Source organism: Corapipo altera, unplaced genomic scaffold (genome assembly GCF_003945725.1).
Source record: "Corapipo altera isolate COAL_440 unplaced genomic scaffold, ASM394572v1 54, whole genome shotgun sequence".
In the NCBI taxonomy this organism is placed as follows: Eukaryota; Metazoa; Chordata; class Aves; order Passeriformes; family Pipridae; genus Corapipo; species Corapipo altera.
This window is the reverse complement of record NW_020884902.1, coordinates 8176703-8197321: the sequence shown is the minus strand read 5'-3', so window position 1 is coordinate 8197321 and position 20619 is coordinate 8176703. Positions and strand designations below refer to the sequence as shown.

The following is a 20619-nucleotide window of genomic DNA, read 5'->3' as shown; positions in this document are numbered from 1 at the left end:
AGAATCATAAAGTTTCACAAGATTCTTGTTTATAATTATGAGCTTCCAACACACACATCAGAATCTTTTAAATTTCCATTTTCCATTAAAAAGGGAAGCACACCCATCATGCCAGCCTGAGCATGCTGGAAAGCTATTCTTGCTTTCAGGCACTTACTTAATATTTCCTTCCTCAAGGAAGCAGATCAGCATCTTGTACAGTCAGCACCCTATTTCTGACCCACCAGTGACATCAGGGGGGTCAAGAGAGAACCAGTATTTATCCTGAGAAACGGCAAACCCACAGTGGCTGTGAGAATGACTCATGGCCCAAACTGTGACATGTAGTGGCACCAGTGACTAATTTACAATATCACATCTAGGAACTGAAACGAAGTCATCTGGATGGGGAGCAACAACACCAGAGACATTTTAAACAACTTCCAGCTAAAGGAAAAAAATCCCAACAATTAAAATAATAACAAAAAGCTATTTCAGGCTGTTAACCTCATAGCTATTCTTGCCTACTGCCACAGTAACAACAACTTCACATACAAAAAAAGGAAGTAATTAAAACAGCTACTCAAATCTTGGCTACTCAAATAACTTTGAATTTCACAGTAGCAAAGCCCAATACAAAATGCTTTTCTAAGTTACAGTTATGTAGTATTTATAGACAGCGTTCAAAAAGTGTAAATTTTCTCTAAATTTTAACCTGTGTGTTTCAGATTCATATACATGTCTGTACACATACACACACACTGGAACCCAAAACTGCTCAACTCCTACTTCAATATACCAGCAGTTCTGAGAGAGCTGCTTAGACTAAAGGAAAGAAAAAAACCACAGATGAGTAGAACATCTGCAGAACAAGAAATAGAAAATTCAACATTCATTTTTGTATTTACTTATTTAATGTCCTCAAACAAGAAGCCTTACAACAAGATTTCTCAATTGGATGGTATCATTTGGTCTTTTAAAGGAATTATCATCTCTAGGCAAGAGCTCCCTTACTGAGCCACCCACTCAGACACTGATCCCATTTTGCTGAGAAGGCAGGCAAGACTAGTTTATGCCAAACTCAATTCCATCATGACAACTACTTCAGGACATCACTGAGAGGCCAGGAGCACTCTGCTGCAAAGGCTTCACACCACTGCTGCAAGAGTTGGAGAAATCAATTTTACCTGTGCCAAGTAGTTAGTGTGCACATGTAAAGGAATTATATCCAGGATGTGCAAGGATCTGATGTAAAACAGCACCGACCAAGGAGATATGAAAGACAGAGGAGCACAGGAGAGTTCCTAAGGTTATCCTGAAAGTAAGAGCCACACAAGAACATGCTCAGAAAAAGAGAGCCTGTCTGAAGGCACTGCAAAACATCAGACATGGAGTAACAGTGTCATGAACTTTCCTTTGAAAATAATTGATCGTATCAGCAAAAGACTTAGAATTAAAAAGCACCACAGAATCACAGAATCAATTAGGTTGGAAAAGCCAAATCCACTTGGATTGTCATCAACAGTCAATATTAATCTGTGTCAGATAAGTTCTTCTGAAACCAACGTTTTGAAGAATGCACCAATTATGAAAATTCACACTATGTCATTAAGTCCTTCACTTTGAACTCACCACAAATCCCCTATCACTCATCCTTTGAGGTCTATTTTTTCTGTTATTAAAAGAACATCAACATAAAATCCCATGCAACATTCAATCCATTATCCTGAAGCATAATCAAAAAGAACATTAATCAAACACAAATAAAAGTAGCTGCAAAGAAGCTGGTGATTATAAACATTGGAGGAAAATGTTGATGCCCCGTTATCTCTCACAGTATTTATTCTCCTGAGTATCAAAAAAATCTTATCTTCAGACAAGTCTTTAGAAGAGATACTGTACATCTGAAATGATGTCACCCACCCCTGACATGTGGTCACAGTTCTCTCAGGATGGAATAAATATACTATCATCCCAAACAGACAGGAGAAATCCGGGGGGGGGAGGATCACTTGTGTAATAAAAAGTAATTTTCCTTAGGAAATAAGTTTCTTTTACATCATCTCTTCCAAACACAGATGCATTTTAAGGGCACATAAGTATCTACAGTTCTTCAGATTAAATATAAACCTGGATTTACTTTTCTTTTCACTAAAAATACGAATATTTACATAAAGGACAAATACCAGAAACTAGTTTGTTCTGCTTATAAAAAACTAAGAGCTCTCTGCTTGTCCAGATTTTTGCTTTATGTTACAACTGTTGAGCACCACATTCAAGACCATTACCACTGTGTTCAATACAGCTCTTTATCTACTGCTTGCTCTGTCATGTGGCACTCGAGGGGCAAAAAAAAAAAAAAAAAAAAGCCTTGCAGTAGTGAAAAGGGCAGTGTTTAAACAGTATCTTACTGTCCAGAACAGACTAGTGACAATCTGACCACAGCAATTTTGTAGGAAACAGCAGCAGCATATCACATAGTCTAACTAGGAGAAACTCTAAGCACTTCCACAATATAACCATTGTAATAATTTTTCTAACTACGTAAACATCTGGTGCTATGAAAAGATGAGCAAGCTATAAATGAAATATCTGAGCACAAACAAGGGAGAAGAATCTAGCAGAAAGATGGGAAAGGAGTTGGAATATACAGGAAGGTTTATGTCCTATGAAACTTAGGAGGCCTTTGGGGAAAAAGAGAAATTAAAGGAAAAATTGAAAAAATTCTGATATCTTTTGAAAACTTTGAAGTCAAATATATAGATTAGATCAGCGTGCCAGTTCACAGCTTCACAGAACTACATCCTCTTGTATTCCTAAAATAGTGAATTCCCGGGTGCTGCCACAGCTCCTGAGCTTCCAGGCCTAAGGCAGTACTGCAGCCAAGGCACAGGCAGCAGTTTCCATGTGCTGCTCTGAGTCCAGCTGGATTTACAGTGACTCCAACAGGATCCTTCGGACACAACCTCGACTCTGCTAAGTCACCCTGGTGCCACCGTACCCACAGCTCACTCTGAGGGCACTCTGAACAGCAGCGCTGTTCAGCTTTTCCCTTTCCGGCCATCCCTGCTCCCAGCTCAGGGCACACAATGGGAAAACAATATAAACAAACACTGCCACTTCTCCATCAGCCCAGGGCCTGCCTCACCCTGGGACAAGCAGGTACAGTATCTGAAACCAGGGTGGGGTGAGAACACAGTCCTTACCCTCCGGCAGCAGTCACAGGGATGAAATCAGGCTCCACGTTGGAATTGCAACCAAGCTTCTGCTTGAAGGTTTAACGTGACAGGAGCACTGATGCTGAGCAATGCATGGGCCACTAAGAACTGCATCTTCTGTTCCCTGTCCCTCACAGTTCACACAGGACCAACAGTGACCCTCTGTTAAAGATGGCATCCAGTGCACTGACAATTAAAGTTTATTCTCTTCTCCTACATACTATGCCACTGAAATTCCTACTTAGCCCTAAAGAATGAACCCACTCAAGGCTCTGGTCTTTTAGAGCTGCACAGGTGGATGTCCATCTAAACTGCTTACAAGTCTAAATACAATCAACCGACGATAAATACAAATGACTAAATGAGCAAAGCTAAGATTTTTCCACCCCACAAATGTCATGGTCATTTATCTACAATAGCAAAGATTTTAAGAATTCAAGACATCTACGAAGCAGCCTGGGAAGTTATTTTTAAAGATCATGTGGTACTACAAATATTTCCCAGCAGTTTAGTTAAACTACCACATGAGCTGGCCCCATGGAATGGAAAATTAAGTGTCCGTTTAGTCAGGATTCCTCCAAAAATCAGAATAAAAATATCACCATTTAGTTTTCTAAAAATATCTATGTATAGAAAACATGAAAGGCCTTATTTAAAGGCCTCATTCCCTCACAGTGCTCAGACTGGTACCAAGAGTGGTCTCTCAGCTGTGAGAGAATCTGAACTTAATTCTCCTGATGAAATATAGCAAATTATTCACAAACAAGAAGAATTTAATAAGGTTGTTGTTTTTTTTTCCAGGATCCCTGATTATTTTGTCTGTTCATCTCCTGTAGCTTTACTCCTCTGCTGTGCCCATTAGGCACTAGAGTCAAGATTTTAAAGCCACAATGAATGAAGTTTCTACTCAGATATTAATGCCTTTAAATAAAAGTGGCCCAGTTTTCAAGAAATGCTGAGAACCTGAATTTGCAATCGCCTTACGCAGGACTCAGAGATATGAAAAAAAATGCAGACATGTTAACTGGTTTCAAATTAAAGTTTAATCAAATTTTAAGCAACTTGATTTGAACAGATGGTTCAATTAGACTACCTCTAGTCAGCCTTTCTCATGGAAATGATTCTATGATTCAATGGAAGGATAGTTTTAAAACTAGCTACACATGAGATTATTGTCTTCAGAGGTTTTTTTCCTGGAAAAGAAGTCTACAGGTAGAGAACAGCACTATTAAAAATGGTATGCCAGACTCTGAAGATTCATCAGAACTGGTTTGAACAATGAGGATAAAAGGACACTCTTATTTCTCATTACTTTATACTCAGGCAAGTAAACTCATTTTCTGCTTCCTCCAAAGAATATTCATGATGAACTAAACAAGTGGATACAATTTAAGTCCCAGGCTTCTAATAGACTTCTGACAATTCACTGGCAGCACATAACTCATAACAACAAAAACCCAACAATAACATTACAGCTTCTTACAGCTAATTCACAACCATTCTCTGCTCTACCTAGAAATCACCGTATAGATACATTAAAATTAGATATAAAAGCAAGGAGTTTCAGGTCATCTTTGTGCAATTAAAGTGAGTTGCAGTGAGAAAAAAAAACTCCTTTCACATTTCAGTGTTACTGTCTGAAATTGTCTTCAGAAGCATTTAATCTTTGGATCATGCTGAAGCTGGGGCCACTGTGAGAAAACATCTTTCAGCTCACTGGAATGCAGTTCTGCATGGTCAAGATGGGAGAGAATATAAAGAAATGGAAGAAAACAGTGGATTAGAAAAGCACTGTCATATGAGTAACAGTTCATTTGACACCTTAACCAACAAAGGGAGATAAGAAGGAGAAAAACTCAAATGAAACAAAAAGCCCAGGCAAATAATTCAGTTTTCTATGTCAATTGAGCTGGGAGAACATATCTGGTAGATTCAGCTTTAGGGAATTTTCTAATCAGCTCTCAGGGATTTTGGAAGGTTTTAAAGAGCAGCAGGCAGAGCAGGCCTTATGTGAGCACCAATGCATTCTGTATAGCACACTGTAGGACAGTGAGCTGAGACCAAAGATTTGGGGAAAGATTAGACCTGGATAGTTCACAACACAGAGAACTCATCTTTGATACTGTGGATCATTGTAGATACTTTCTGCACTAGAGGAAGATTAGAATGAAATGTTAGGGTATGTTGAGTTCTAATGCTACACTAAACATTGAAATGATGGAATGCTTACATGGATATTTTAAACAAACAAACAAAAACCGATCAGATCAGAAGAGGTGAATGGAGGTGGCACAGGGGAACAAAAAGGACTGAATGGGAAAGGAGGAGAAAGAGCTGAACCGTAACCCAGAATAAATATGTGATTTTAACACAGGTGAGTCAGAGAGTTTCCTACAAAGCTGCATAACTGCTTGTGCCAGCAAAGGGAAGGTGCAAACAGGAGCAACAGGAGTGGTAGTGATGGTTTCTTCCAGCCTCAGGGCTGGTTTGCCACTTTACAGCTCTTAAGCTCATTTTAAAAAATGTAGGCAAAACTACACCCTAAAGGCCTGGTTTTTTTAGCAGCCCAAGTTGTTATTCAAACAACTTTATAATGTCTCCACTACGATTCTGAAAAGGTGCATTAATCATCTGGAGTTGTGCCTCTACTGATTTACTGTACTAAGTAAACTGTAGGGTCCCTGTCCCCCCACTGCTAACCAAGAACTGTATGAAGATTCTTCATAGTCTAACAACAAAAGTAGGAAATATTAAACCAGTATTAGTTCTGCTCTCCAGTATTTCCTTGCCTGTTCTACCACTCACAATAATTTCTTGTTCCACTGTAAACACAAAGGAAACATTCCACTTACAAGCCATTTAAAAATATAAATGGTTAATATTGCCTCTCCTTTTGAATTGTACAAATGGACCTAGACCATCAAATCTCACCAGGTGACTCCCTAACCTTTTCCTTCAGCTACTAAAAAGTTACATCTCTAAATTATGAGCTATGTTACTTCCTACTATAAAAATAGTTAAAACCAGAAATTGAGGATTTCCTATATATAGACACCTCTTCACACAGGGACTAAAAGATTCACTTTTCAATTATTTCTGATATTTCAATCAAAACCTCTAGGAAGGAGACATTCTTCAGCAGACTGATTGTACATATCTAGAAAGAGAAGTAAAACAGTGAAATAATTAAAACCTGTGGAAAATTAATGAGGAGTAAAATCTTCTCCTACAAGGGGGTCACACAGACTGAAACACAGAACAACCACATAAGCAGACTGTGCTTAAATCTCAGAGATGCCATGGATCCTAAAAGACAGAAAGATGCCCTTTAAAGGAAAAAAAACCTAAAAAAGCATTTTACATGCTTCATCACTAGACATTCTTCCTGATTGGGTTGGTTTCTTAGATAATCTGGTCTGGATTTTTGCCTTTAGTTTTCTTCCAATACCAGTTTCAACATCCCGTACCACACAGATTCACAACCATTTGTTATGTGAACAGGACTGTTCAGTGCTGAACAAGCACTGAAGGAAATCCAACAATTCGAGTCTAATGCAAATATTTAGATGTATTTTACACAACTTTTTCATGAAACCTTTTTACAAAGACAACTTGAAATATAATGCCGATTTGGTAGGAAAAAATAATTCTAAAAAACCTATGCAACCAAGACTTTTGTCATGAAGTTAATGGCAGTAAAGCCAAAAGTAGTCCTGGCCATCCATCATAAGGACCAAAAATAACTAAGATTATCTAAAAATCACAGATTAATTCAGGTTGAAAGGGACCTCTGGGAGTCAGCTGGTCCCAAGATTAGTTTTGACACTGAAGTTAAGCATGTTTCTTAAGAGTTTGCACAGCTAATTTTGAAAGTCTTCATGGATAGAGGCTCCACAGTCTCCCAGAAATGCTGCTACCCTTGGAGCCTTAAGCAGGTGCCTTTGGCAGCTGACTGGGGCCTGGGGTTACTTTTGCCCAGCTGTGAGACTTGGCATCTGCTTTTAAGACTTCATAACAACCCCATCTGGCTTTTATCTGTGAATAGAGACGTTACTCAGACTTCATTTTAATGTTTCTAGTACTTTACTGAAAAATTCCAACTGAAAATACTTTGTGATGATTGAAATCCACACAAGTACACACAAGTGTCCAACTCAAACAAAAGGAGTTCCAAAACATTTCCCCGACAAGGACAAATTAGAATCAGTTTTAGGTTCTAACATTTGAATTCTCAGTCTCTTAAAAAAAATAAAAATAAAGGGGAGGGCAAGAAACCCAAGTTTACTGGCAACTAAAAACCTGAGCAAGTTCTGTGCCTGGCATAAGCCTGAATACAGTGATTTAAAATGACTAAAGGTGTCTTCAGTGGACATTCTTCATTTCATTTGATTGGAGAGCTCAGTTTCAACTTTATTGTCCATCTGTTTTGGTGACTTGATTAGCAGAGCCAAGAATTAACTTGTCAAACTAAGTGTTTGGGCAGCAAATAGGTATTATTCTATTTAGATATTGTGACAGGTGCCTGTATTTCTACTGTGTTGTCTAGTTAGTCAGTAAAATTAAAATAACTCCATACAACACAATTCCTGAAAACTTCAGAGGTCAGAATTCACATATCAGGTACTGCAAGAACCTTTCATGAGTGTCTTTACCAGCCACTTGACACATGGCCTAGATCAGGAGCTGTGGCAAATATAAGTGTGCTGACTAAAAACTGTAGCATTTGTTTCAAATACTTACAGAAAGGGAACTAACATCAACTTCTTTAAATCCACATTTAAATGAATTGTATAGGGTTTTTTTAAGGCAGGAAAAGTTATCAATCCAAATGTGTTATTCTGCCAGTTAAAAACAACCTGGAAAAAACACTCAGTATGAAAAGTTTAGCTTATCTGAGTAGGTTAATGTAGGTTCCACAGACATTTTTCTACCCTAATTATGACACCATGTACACATCCGTTTTTAAAAGAAGAAGCTCAGAGGAGTCATTTCCTCTTAGTAATAAAGCAATATGCCAAAATACACGTCTTCTGAACTGAAACCATTTTTCACCTCCTTTCAGTTCTAGTGGCCAGGTATTTTTAGTTCCCAACTATGCATTCAGGTGTATTTCCAGTTACTCCTGCAGAATCACATTCACATAATCACACAGTATGAGTAAAATCTGCATCAGATATATGCAGTTTTTCCCCCAGTTGCCAACCTCTACAAGAAGATTTTTAAAGATTTTACAATCTGATGCAAACAAATTGACAGAAAAATGATTCCTTTTCCCATCTCAAGCATGTGAAGTAGACAGAAATTAAGAGTTGTACTGTATCAGTATATAAACGTTTGGGTACCTAGTAGTAAAAGGTGCAATCCCCAGTCCCTGTGCTAGGTAGCAAAGCTTCTTTTATTATAAATTAGACACATGTCTCAGCCTAGAATTCACAAAATCTACAAGTTAACTAGAAACTGTGAAGAAAAGATGTATCTGAGATCCATAAATTGAAGACTCATGCAATTTTGATGGATGATGGAACTGCAGTACAGGATAAATATTAAAATACTGACAACAACAATATCAAAATCAGTCAGAAAGTGTGAGGAGTAAAAAGTTACAGACAAAAAAAAATTGTATTTTCAAATTCCCTGGAAGATACAAGCAGGGCTTTGACTTCTGCCAGCAAATAAGTGTTTATATGTAATTACATCTAATCTAGACCACTCCCTGCTCAAAACCATAGCCAGAATACACATCAGCCAAGAGAAAAATCTGAAGCCCATCTAAATTTAACAAGATACAACTGATTCTAAGATGGAAGTTGCTTCAATAAGAATCCATAAGAGTCCATTACCAGCTGACCAACTGAAATTAGTATGGAGTCACTGATTTATTTTTTAATACAACTATAACAAAATTAAATACAATAATAGCCTAATAAACATACTGACTTTACAGGGGGGAAAAAAACCCCAACCAAATCAACAACAACAACCTCCCCCCCACCAAAAATCCCCACCCTGTAATACTCACTCCAAAGAACTTTTCCTGTTTCAATCTGACTGTGTAGTGAAGATACTTCTATTAAACATCATTTTCTTACTATTACCCTTGTTTCTTTGTAAGATTCCACAAGATGACCTAAATGTGACCTAAAAAAGCAAAACATGACATAATGTAAATGACCAAATGAGAAAATCAGCAATTTATAGTTGGTTTATACACTCCATCAACTTTTTATGCAGAAATACCTAATTTATCACACATTTTCAACGTCTTCAAATACTACAGCACTACAGTTCCATTACACAATCTAACAATTAAATGAATGTCAAATCTACAATCCCTCAGCTAACAGCAAGAAAAAAAGGAAAGGAACTAATAATTAGAATACGGTATTTATTCTAATAAAATAGGTATTGTAATAATGAATTAATCAAAACCATATTTAGCTACTATAAATATTTTTAAATTTTTGCACACTCAATCTGGATCAGACCAACAGACACTCACTGTAGTTTAAAAAAAAAAAGCCAAGAGAGTTGCCTTCATTCTCCTTACCACATTTTCTCTTTTACCCTGGTTGCAAGCTGATTTTGGTTTGCTTTTTGTCATGCTTGGGTTTAGGAATGTAATGTCATCTATAGTTCAATTGAGGAGAATTTGAGGTGATGACACAAGTGATCCCATCTTCCTATTCATATTTCAACAGGGCCCAAGAAAGGTTCAGTAGGTCTCCTCTGACCAACACGCTGCAGATGCGCAGGATAAAATATCTCCACAGAGCCAAGACATCACCCTGCAAATCAGGCTCTCAGTAAAGAGAAATAAAAACTGTTTCAAATCCCTTGAGCACCAAGCAGTACTATCAGTTTGCACTGATATTATCTACGGGTTTGCAGGCCAAGCCACAAAGCGCAAGGCACGTAGCTACGCTCCTCTTCCCATAAACAATTATTTTTCTAAACCACACTGAGTAGGCCCCAGTGTGCTTGTAAGAACTCAGCACAGTGACCAGGAGTGAAGGCTGTCAGTGCCCCTGGCCCACAGAGAGCAGAACTCCTCCAGGAACTGGCGTGTAGAGCACTCTGAGGCAACTCAGATTCTTCGGTGGCTTTGAGGGAAAAATAGTTGCTGCCCCACCTGCTTAAGTCTGGAAAAAATTAAGTTGCTGCTCCACACATAACCTTTTGAAAACAACCTTATGGTGCATAAAGGTGTTGTTCTGAAACAAGTTCATTCACCCCATATGCAAGAAGCCAATCCACACACAAAGTTGAGGTATTTGATTTGTTTACCAAGGTACGAACTAGTTCAGAAACTTCTCATGGTCAAAGTCTAGGAGCCTACAGCAGGCAACAGGCAAAAAGAAAGGCTAGAGGAAAATGAAGGCAGTCCTAGGTGATTTGGAAATTGCAAAGACAAAGGTACAGTGAAGTACCAGCCTGGAATTCAGATTTTACAGCCATGTCAATACTTGTGTTTGTGGAATCAGAAAAATCAGAATCAAAAGCTCCTGGTCAACAGGCAGGAGCTTGGGAGGGGTGTGAAATGCATCATGCTAGAGCTAGGAGTCATTACTTGCACAACTTCCACCTGAGGAAGCAAACTTGCATGACCTGTGGCCCCTCAAACAGGGGACACAGTGTAGGACTGAAGTACCACAGCCTGTGGCAGAAGTAGGACACTATTTTAACTAAATTGGACATCCCAACTTTCTAGAGGTCTCTGGCTAACACCTGATGACAAATCAGATGGTGGGAGACCAGAAAATATCTAAGGTCCATAAATCATACGCATTTAACAAAACAGTACATCGTAACAGCTCCTGTCCCAGTTCCTGTGTTCTCCTTAGTCTCTTGCTAGATTTCTGCTCACCTCCCTACAGCTCCCAGTGCCGTTTCTCCTCACAACACTTTGTACCTCCACTGCAGGTCAGACATGGCACTGACAACACGCTTCCTGCTGGTCCTCTAGAGCCAACTGTAAGGGAACACCCGGCCCTCCAGATCTTAAAAAATTCCTAATATATGCAGACAAATTGCCCACTACTGTATTCAAGTACAAGAAACAAATCCTTCATCACAGGATGGCTGTGCAGCTTTATTTTCCTTGCTAACCAACCTTCCTTACTTTTCAGACCAGCAGGACAGGGGTTAAGAGAGGTGGTACCAATGTACTGCAGATCACACCAGGGCCAGTCTCTCACAGGTCAGTCTTTCATACGCTGGGATCATCTCTAATTTCAAACTCTACCTTCAAACAACTGAGTGGAGAATTTTTCAAAGACTTGTGACTGTATCAGCCAACAGACCAAGGTACAAACTCTGCTGGTCATAAACAGTCAGTGAGGACTCCAACCACAACAGAAATGTGCCAGCATGATCTCTGGGAAGAGTGTAAAAGTCAGAAAGACTGGAGGCAACTGCCTCAAGTGGTGAACACAAACTGGACTCTAATGAGCACATATCTTTTCTCCATTGCATCTCTCTGGGGAATGTGGTAAAAATAGAACTGTCCTGGCCATTACCAACAGGGTCTCCTTCATGGGTCTGTTGACTGCAAGCTCAGTCAAAAACACAACACAAAACTACCTTGGGCACTTGCCCTTGGGTCCACACCCATATCACTGCTACTGACAGTACCCACCAAGAAATCCTATTCTGCTTCAGCTTGCAACTTCAGCATGAGAAACTGTATTTTGCAAAATAATAATTTTTGTGAATCCTCTAGTTACACCTTTATTATACAGATACTTCTACATACACCCTTATCATATAGATACTGGTTTTATGTAAATTGGAACTGTTTTTTTCTAAAACATTAACAATCTTATGAAGTAATTCAGGTATGGTCAAATTGTGTGGTGGCAATCAAACTACAGTTCTCCACCTACCCTCTGTGCTTCTCTATGTCCACAGAAACACTTATGAATGCAAGACCAAAAAAAAAATTGTACCACAAGTAAAGAAAGGGGAAAATGTACAAGAAACTTTTGCCTAAAACTCTTGTGTGGCATCTAATGTTAAAAGAGAAACAATTACAAGCCAAGGAAATGGGCCACTCACAAAGACAGGGAAAAAGGGGGGAAAAAAGGAAAAAAAAAATTAAGCAATGTAAGATACTACATAGAAATTAGTAGGCTGATTGTGGTCCTAGGGTCTTCTACCCTATAACAATTTCTAGACCCATCAGACAGGCTGCTCTGTGAATTCTGCCAGAGCACACAAGGAATCATTTGTTGGAGAGGATACTCCGGGTTCCTTTAGGATAAGGAACTCCGAGTGGGTTGAATGACATGATATAGCAGTTTCTTGAGTATCTCTGGCTCTGGAAGAATGCACTGAGGAGGACATCAGAAGAGCACTAGCAGATGTTTAGGAAAGTGATACACAGAGAAGGGCACAATTAGGGGATTTCATCGCTTTTGGTTCACACCTCTGGTTGCCTCAAAGCTGTCGAGCATTTCATGCTCTCAACAGCACTGAAGACTGGACAAGTGAGTGTCAAGCTAAATTAGTTGCTATAGCATCCAACTGGCAATGAAAAACCTCACCATTTCACCAAGTCTGAGACAAGAAAAAGATTAACCATCAGTAAATACACCAAACATCTTCAAATTAAAAAAATACTGAAAAATATAAATAAACTCAGTCTCCTTAAATCTTAACTTTCCACCATAGGCACAAAATTCTTCAAGAACATTCATGATCAGTAATTAAGCCATTACAACCCAAGTCCAGGAATTAAAACAGCAAGGAAAAGACAAACTTGCAGCAGTGTACATCTGGCTAAATCACAGCAACCTCCAGCTTCCACCTACTGTATACCTGAGTGCATATTCGAAAATGTGAGTTAAAGCCTAGATCTGAAAAAAACATTCCTTATGTATTACATAGTGTAGTGTTCAGACTGATGCAAACAGTAGGACTGTACATAACAACCATCCTAATCATGCAGTGCCCAAAGTCTCTTCAACAGCTCAGACCAGTTTTGACCTTTTAAAGATGGCACTTATTTTTGCAGTAATATCAAGAGACAAAATATCTTACTGACCATGGACAGCATACTGTTACACACACAGCAGCATTCTTCTTTGTGTTCTGCTTTCACAGGTGTTGGTGGTCGGTCAAAAAACCACAAAATCCTTTAAATAAATAAAAAAAAAAAGTCAAGCTTCTCTGAAATGTGAAACCCACCTATCTTGTACAAAATCTTTTAACTAAAAGAAGACAGGCATAGAGCTACAAGCTCTCATCACACAAGAACAGCCACAGAAACAAACAAGGTAGAGACAGAAATTGCAGAACACCAAGTTGTAAGCCAAAACAGTTAAAACAAGAGAACTAAAAATCAGTTTACAGCCTTCCTTATTCCTGAAGATGGACAAAATGGAGACCACAAAGCATTTTCTTGAATAGCTAAACATATGGGTCAGTGTTATTTTTTAAGTTAAATAGGTAACAGTTAGAAACATGATTTGAACCTAAATTCAATCACATATCTTCATTAAGAAGAACTCAGTATCATAATTATACTTATCCAGTGGGTGATTCAGAGCAGGAGCTCAGTACTCAACTACTGTGAATCACCCTGTAAGGAAGCCTTGTTCCCTCTTCCCAGACAGCCAGCCTCACAAAGCCAGGCTCCCCTCTGAAATCCCCTTCAGTGTCCAACAGGCTTGTTTAAAACAAATTTATACTCACACAATCACATACTAATATGCTTTACAATAAATCTTTCTATTTGCTTAGTTATGAATTAGACTAATACTAACAGACTAATACATCTGTTCTGGAACAGGCAGCAGTCCCAAGTATTGAGGCCATGTTGCTGAGAACACAGCTGTGCTGGGCAGGGCACGTCTCCAGGATGAAGGACCAACCACCCCCTCCCTAAGATCCTGCTCTATGGTGAACTTGCCACCAGCTGCCGCAAGAGAGGAGCCCCAAAGAGAAGATACAAGGACTCCCTGAAACAACATCTCAGCCTTGGCCACATTGATCAACAGAACTGGTCTGCTCTGGCCTCCGCTGGGAGGTCTGGAGACAGAGCATCTATAACGCTGCTGATGCCTTTGAGAACGCACACAGGATCACCTTGAGGAGAAGAGACAATGCAGAAAGAATCGTGTCTTGCAGAATTTACCACCTAAGGAGTCTCTCTGCTGTGCCTTTTGCAACTGGACGTGCCTGTCTCATATTGGCCTTTTTAGCCACCAGTGCACTTGTGACAAACATGGGTAGAGCCCTCCCCAAATCTTCGTTCACAAAGCCCAGCCATGACTCGGTTACACGTTCTGCTGAGTTCCTTTCAGTTTAAACTGCAATGCAACACCAAAAACATCTTGCAAAGTTTTCACCAACTCTTTGTTTTGAAAATACTGCTTTTAGTCTCAGGCTGCGCCAGGGTAGGTTTAGGTTGGACATTAGGAGGAATTTCTTCACACAAAGGGTGATCAGACACTGGAACAAGCTGCCCAGGGCAGTGGTGGAGTCCCCATCACTGGAGGTGTTTCAGGAAAGGTTGGACGTGGCACTCAGTGCCCTGCTCTGGTTGACATGGCCATGTTCAGTCACGGGTTGGACTTGATGATCTCAGAGGTCTTTTCCGATTAATTCATTCTGTGATTCCAACAGGGTGCCAGCTACTGACACTTGAATTCATTTGGGAGGGTGGGGTGTGTCTGCCTTTCACAGTTATGATGGTGCTCAGGGTTAAGTAACCCAGTAACCCTCCTACTAACTGTAGCTTAGAACTCAATATGAGTGAAGTTGTGAGGCAAATGACAATTTTTTGCCTTTACAGTAAAGTTAACACAAAAGCAAAAAACTGTGGGCTCTTACTGGCACTGGAAAATGAAGGACCTTAAACTAAAGGAGCAAAGAACAGATACTTCCAGATGGCAAGGAATCATCTGCATGATTTAGAATCAACAAAGAGAAACCTAAACAAAAATAATTTATTTTTATTTTCCCAGGATGATTCAACTGTTTTTCTCCTGCTCTGCCAGCTTCAAAAGAAATACCTCTGGGCAAAGCAGAAGGGGAACACAGCACTGTTAATGAAGGTTAACAAAAAGACTAGTAGATGACAAATTTTCCTCTCACATTCTGCCAAGCAGCCAGTCATTCTCTCATCTGAGAGCAGTGTGCTGAGATCAAGACTAGCAAGGTCTCTGCTAGTGGGAGATCCTGCAAATGCCCTCAGCATTGGAGAGGGTTGACTGCCAGTGCTCATAACTTCTAATGACAACTGCAAAATAAGGAAAAATCCTAGGAGAGGTTCTGGGCTGGAAAATGTACTGGGTCTGAGGATACTCTGCAGTTCAAAAAGCACAAAGTTCTAGGCCACACGTGACCATTTTATAAAAACAGTAGTGTTGTTATGATTTCAGATGACTCACAAACAAGTGCTTAGATTTGCTTTATATTGCTGCATAAACACGGAGTCAAGTGAGCAACCCTTTCCAGCTCATTTCCAGTTCCGATCCAGCGTGGGGCACAAGTGATTACCCAACTGGTTCAGTAGCTCTAAAGCTGATGACAAAGAAACGAATAGTTTAGACTGAACAAACTCATCCATGTGAAGATGTAACTCCTCCCAGGGTCCACAGATCACTTGCATCTCAAGGCCAGTGTTGCAGCTTTTCTAAATCTGGTTCACTACATCTGGCTTACAGAAGTGAAGAATTAGAAGCCGTGCTCCTCTTCCAAGAAATCCATACCTACACGCACAGACACACAGGGTGAAGCTCAAAGGCTGGAAGCTGAGCCAACCTAACCACTGAAGAGCAGTTTAGGCAGGTGCAAACAAATTCACCACCCTGCACAAGCCCTTGTGACATCTACAGGGATGTTTGCAGAGTCCATGAAGTGCCAACCCAGCACTCTGCAATCACCACGCACCCTCAGCAGTCACACTGCTGGAACTCAGCTGTCCAAACACTAAAATAGATTGCAAGCAGGAATAAGATGTTTGATTCTGCATGGATTTGCATTACCTCTAAAGCAGTATTTGAAAACAGAAGTCTTGGGGAGGAGGGCATTAACTGCCAGCAGCACAGCAATTCCAGTACCTGTGGGATATCACTGAAGCACTGGTTCTTTGGTTCTCTATCACAAGACAATTACGCCCCACACTTCTGTTTTGAAGCATACCTCTGAATCTAGTAAATTACTGGGCTTAACACAGAACACATTACTCCCACACCATCATTTGTCATACAGAAATTTTACATTAGTTTAATGAGCTCAAGGTCATTTTCAGGCATTCTAAAGTTTATGAAGTCCTCCTCCATGATTTCTCTCCGGTTGTCCTAAACTCTGAAAGACTCACAGTGCTCAGGTCTCACTGACTCAGCATTTCCCCAGAATACAGGGACAACTGAGCACAGCCCTTATTGTTGATGCATTCTCTACTCGCTAGTGTGTCATAGATGTAAAAACACAAAAACACCCTACTGGTTCCACCCAAAAGTTACTAAATGAATAAATATTTACCTGCACTTTAAACAGAAATAAAACAGTGGATCTGCATCCTGGCTCTGCAAAGATCTTATTACAATTAGTTAGTTACTTGAAACATTATTAGTAGGACTACTCATGATTTCTGTTTCTTGTGATCTCTTCTGTGTAGTCTATTTTCTTCACTACTTTCATATGCTGATGTTTCACTTCCTATTTATGTTCTGTTAAATGCCTAATATGGTCTATGAAAATTTACTTCTATTTAGTTCCCAAATTCTGCTTTTTGTTGTGCTCATATTTAAATTCATATAAATGAGAACACAGTAGTAGAGTTAAAAAGTAAAACCAAACAATTTTTCAGTAATTAATTATTATGAGCCACATTGTGAAGCAACTGCCCACTCTACTCCAGGTATCACTTGAAAGGTTTCATTCTTTATGATTAAAATAAACTCCAAAGTGTGGGTTGCAAGAGACCATGAACCCAACAAAATAGTGTCTATCTAAATTTATTTCAAAGACATGCTGCTGCAGTCCAACTTGCTGTTTGATTCCAAATATTACCACACGATAAATATCAACACTATTCCATCACTAACATCATGTACACAGTAAATACTATCTGAAACTAAAAGTAATCACTAAGGATATTTCTTGTGCTGAAGAAGGAAAAATTCAAGCATCTAACAAATGCAGTTTACCTCCAGCTACATCCAACACTCAAAAGCAAATCTATTAAGCTCTTTCTTATAACTGTGCATTTTAATTTGGTCTTGCTCCCCACTCCCCATTCTTTCAGGTAGTAAGACTTCATATAAAAAAAAATTAAATTTAAATATCAAGCATAATTTCAGCATCACAACTCATAACACTAAATAATTGAAGAACCCCAAATTTGCACAAATCCCAGGCTAGAAGCAGGAGAGAACTTGGTTAAAAAAAAAAAAAAAAAAAGGCAAACCACAACCAAAAGACAAGTCTCCTCTCATAAACCAACAGTTCAAATCTGAATCCATAAGTCAGATTTAAACAGTATTCACATATTTTACACTGCTTTTAGACAGAGCACCTAAAATTACAGAACACTTGATGTAAAAACAAACCAACCAATCCAAAACCTTCTATTTTCATCAGCTGCAATGCTCAGTACAGTGATTGAGACTATATGGCATTTTTTGGCTTCCTTCATTAATTAAAGGGTTTCAGTGCATTAACTACCTGCCTGTTTTACAGGCTTATTTCTGACAGAAGTCAAAGATTTTGTGGTGTCAGGAACACCGCAGAGAGAAATCCACTTCCATGTTCTGAGGAAGAGCAGAGCCTTAGCAGTGCCAGAGCTGTAATTTGCTCTAAGACCCATGCAGGGAATTGCCACGTTTATTCATGTCAGAGAATTCCACACAAAGCAGTGACACTGTGACCCTGTGTGAGAGCAGCACTGGCAGAGCACAGAAATCCTTTGGGAATAGGCCTCTTCCATAAAGACAGCAACCTGCTTGGCAGGTCTCTAATACAGGGGAATGACTTCCTACCTCTAGCACCATAGATGCTACAGTGAATAGGAGTGCTCTAACCAGATCAAGAATAAATCTATATCCAATAGGATCAAAGTGCAAAGCAACCCCTGCCACTGAGATGAACCGTGAAGAGCAAGATGGAAAGAATAAAATGCAACCCTCTTAATTGTTGTGTAACATCTCAAAAACACAAGACAAAAGAAGACAAAGGCTGGACTGAAAATGTTGAGTTCTCTGACATTTTCATGGGCAAGCTGTGGAAGGATTGAGGAGAGGTAGCAGATGCATTCTGGAGAATGGATTTATCCTCCTGTTACCACTAACTTAGGAGATCAATATTTACACCAGTTTCTGGCAATAGGCATCTAAAAACGCCTCTCTCTCCCCAATAAATGAGCGTGAGCTCCCCCTTTTCCCAGAGCCAGTCACTGGACAGACTTTCTTTCAACAATGCCTTCACTCCATCAGAACCACATCCTGCACCACAGCACATCGCTTTATCTCCAAACAACGGGAGTAGCAGCACTCAAGGGATGTAAACCTAGGCACATGGGAGAGCTGCTGGAACAGCACCATCTATGCTTAAGAAAGCAATTCTTAAAATATGCCAAAAAATCAGAAATCAAAAAAGTGACTTGCAAATGAAAACAAAGGCTTTTCAGTTTTCACACAAACAATAACGGCTTGACCAAGATAAAAATTTCTCAACACCTCACTTGAGAGCACAAGATTGACTTACCGAGGAAAGACTCAGAAAATATTTGCTTTAACTCCTTTCAAATTCTCTCCCATGGTAAGTCAGAAAGAAAACAAAGCTCTTCTAGAATCCTATTTCACTTCTCACCAGTAAATCACAGAACAACCGAAAATTAAACAACAAACCATTTCCTTTGCCACTGCATCCCGATAAATCTTTCTTCAGGTTAACTGGGTTTGTTAATCACCAAAATGTACACATCTGAGCTGAAGGTTTCAGGAATGCTGCTGTTTCTGAAGAACCTTTCTTATACAAGGGGTCTAACCACCCACACTGCCTCTTTTTCAAGAAAGCTGCCATTACATAGGTAGAAACCCTCGCTTACTCCACAAATAGAGATAAAAAACACCCCAAAAGTAGCATGCTACTGTCCTGGCTGACAAGTCCCAATTAAGTCAACAATGAAAAAGCAACTTATGGCATCAAGAGGGTGGAAGACTTTCATAGTAATTGATATATATTTATTGTCTGGCTGTTTTGAGATTTAGCAGTATAGCACACGCAGCCTCCGCCTCATTCTCTTGAGCCAATAACTCCAGATGATCAGCCTTAAGCATTTTAAATATTTAAGTATTTTTAAAACTGACAAAAGGAGCCACCAAATGCTGAAGAGGCCTCCTTAAATCCTGTAGTTGCATGCAATAAAAGCTGACAAGTTATTAAATTAGAAATATATCTCAAAATGCAGATGTGATTTCTGAAATGCACATTAAAAAGAAAGTAACTTGAGGATACTAAAATGACTATCTGCAGAGATAGACTAAGACAAGAATTACTCTGCCTTCTCATAAAATTTACCTAGAAGTTAACTGGAACAGGAATTGTGACTCAAGAGAAAACAGTTATAAATAGAAAGGGGTTAATCATTCGTATTTCTATTCCCATGACAAGAATACACTAAAGAGTCTGAGTTTTTCATCTTTTAATATGATGCTTTAAAAATAGTTTTGATGCTGTACTGCAGTCTGCCTGTACCTACTTTTTAAGAATCATTTGTCCCTTTTTTTTTTTTATATGCAATAAAGGAGATTTACTTTCAAAAAGCATTTGCACAGACAGTAGGTAAAGTGAGTCTGTGCATCAGCTGGAACGATCATATGCAGTAGCTTAAATGGATCTTTTTTAATGGGGCCACTTAAAACACATTTACCTTTTCTCCATTCTAATATAAAGCACATATAAAGTTATTTGCTATCCATTTCACCTACCAGAGCTGCTACAGAGTATTTTTCAATTAAGTGCTTGCATTTATCCTAAAGCAGCACAGCAACTTAGAATCATTAAGGTTGGAAAAGGCCTCTAAGATCACTGGGTCCAGCTGTTCCTCCAGCACTGCCAAGCCCATCACTAAAACATATCCCCAAGTGCCACATCTACACAGCTTTTAAATCCCTCCAGGGATGACAGCTGACATTATGTTTGTTCAAGGACATAAACACAAGAAAAGTTTACCACTCAAAAACACCAAAGAAAGAAAAAGTGCCTCCTCCCCAATACACAGATGAAAACACACCATGATAACCAAATGTCTCTGAATTCACAGAGCAGCCGTGTGACACACTTGGAAATAGCAGCCAATTATTACAAATCCCCAGTCAGTGCTTTACTTACAATATTTCTCACCCAAGTAAATTAATGTTGAAGCTTTTAAATTAAACAAAATGGAGTAAAGGAGAAAAAATACAGAGAAAGA

The 20619-nt window shown here is 39.2% G+C and overlaps 1 protein-coding gene across 5 annotated transcripts in view; it reads right to left on the bottom strand.

The window, feature by feature from the left end:
- Nucleotides 1–20619, bottom strand: part of PIK3CB (phosphatidylinositol-4,5-bisphosphate 3-kinase catalytic subunit beta) — a 282887-nt gene that overhangs the window by 42409 nt on the left and 219859 nt on the right. For 3 of the 5 annotated variants that reach the window (XM_027650417.1, XM_027650418.1, XM_027650419.1), the window contains 2 exons: nucleotides 13240–13330; nucleotides 9217–9335 (listed from right to left, as the gene is read on the bottom strand). The gene's annotated coding sequence lies outside the window, so the exon portion shown is untranslated. Of the gene's footprint in view, nucleotides 1–9216; nucleotides 9336–11061; nucleotides 11153–13239; nucleotides 13331–20619 lie in introns of those variants that run through there. The other 2 variants (XM_027650421.1, XM_027650420.1) reach the window with 2 other exon arrangements.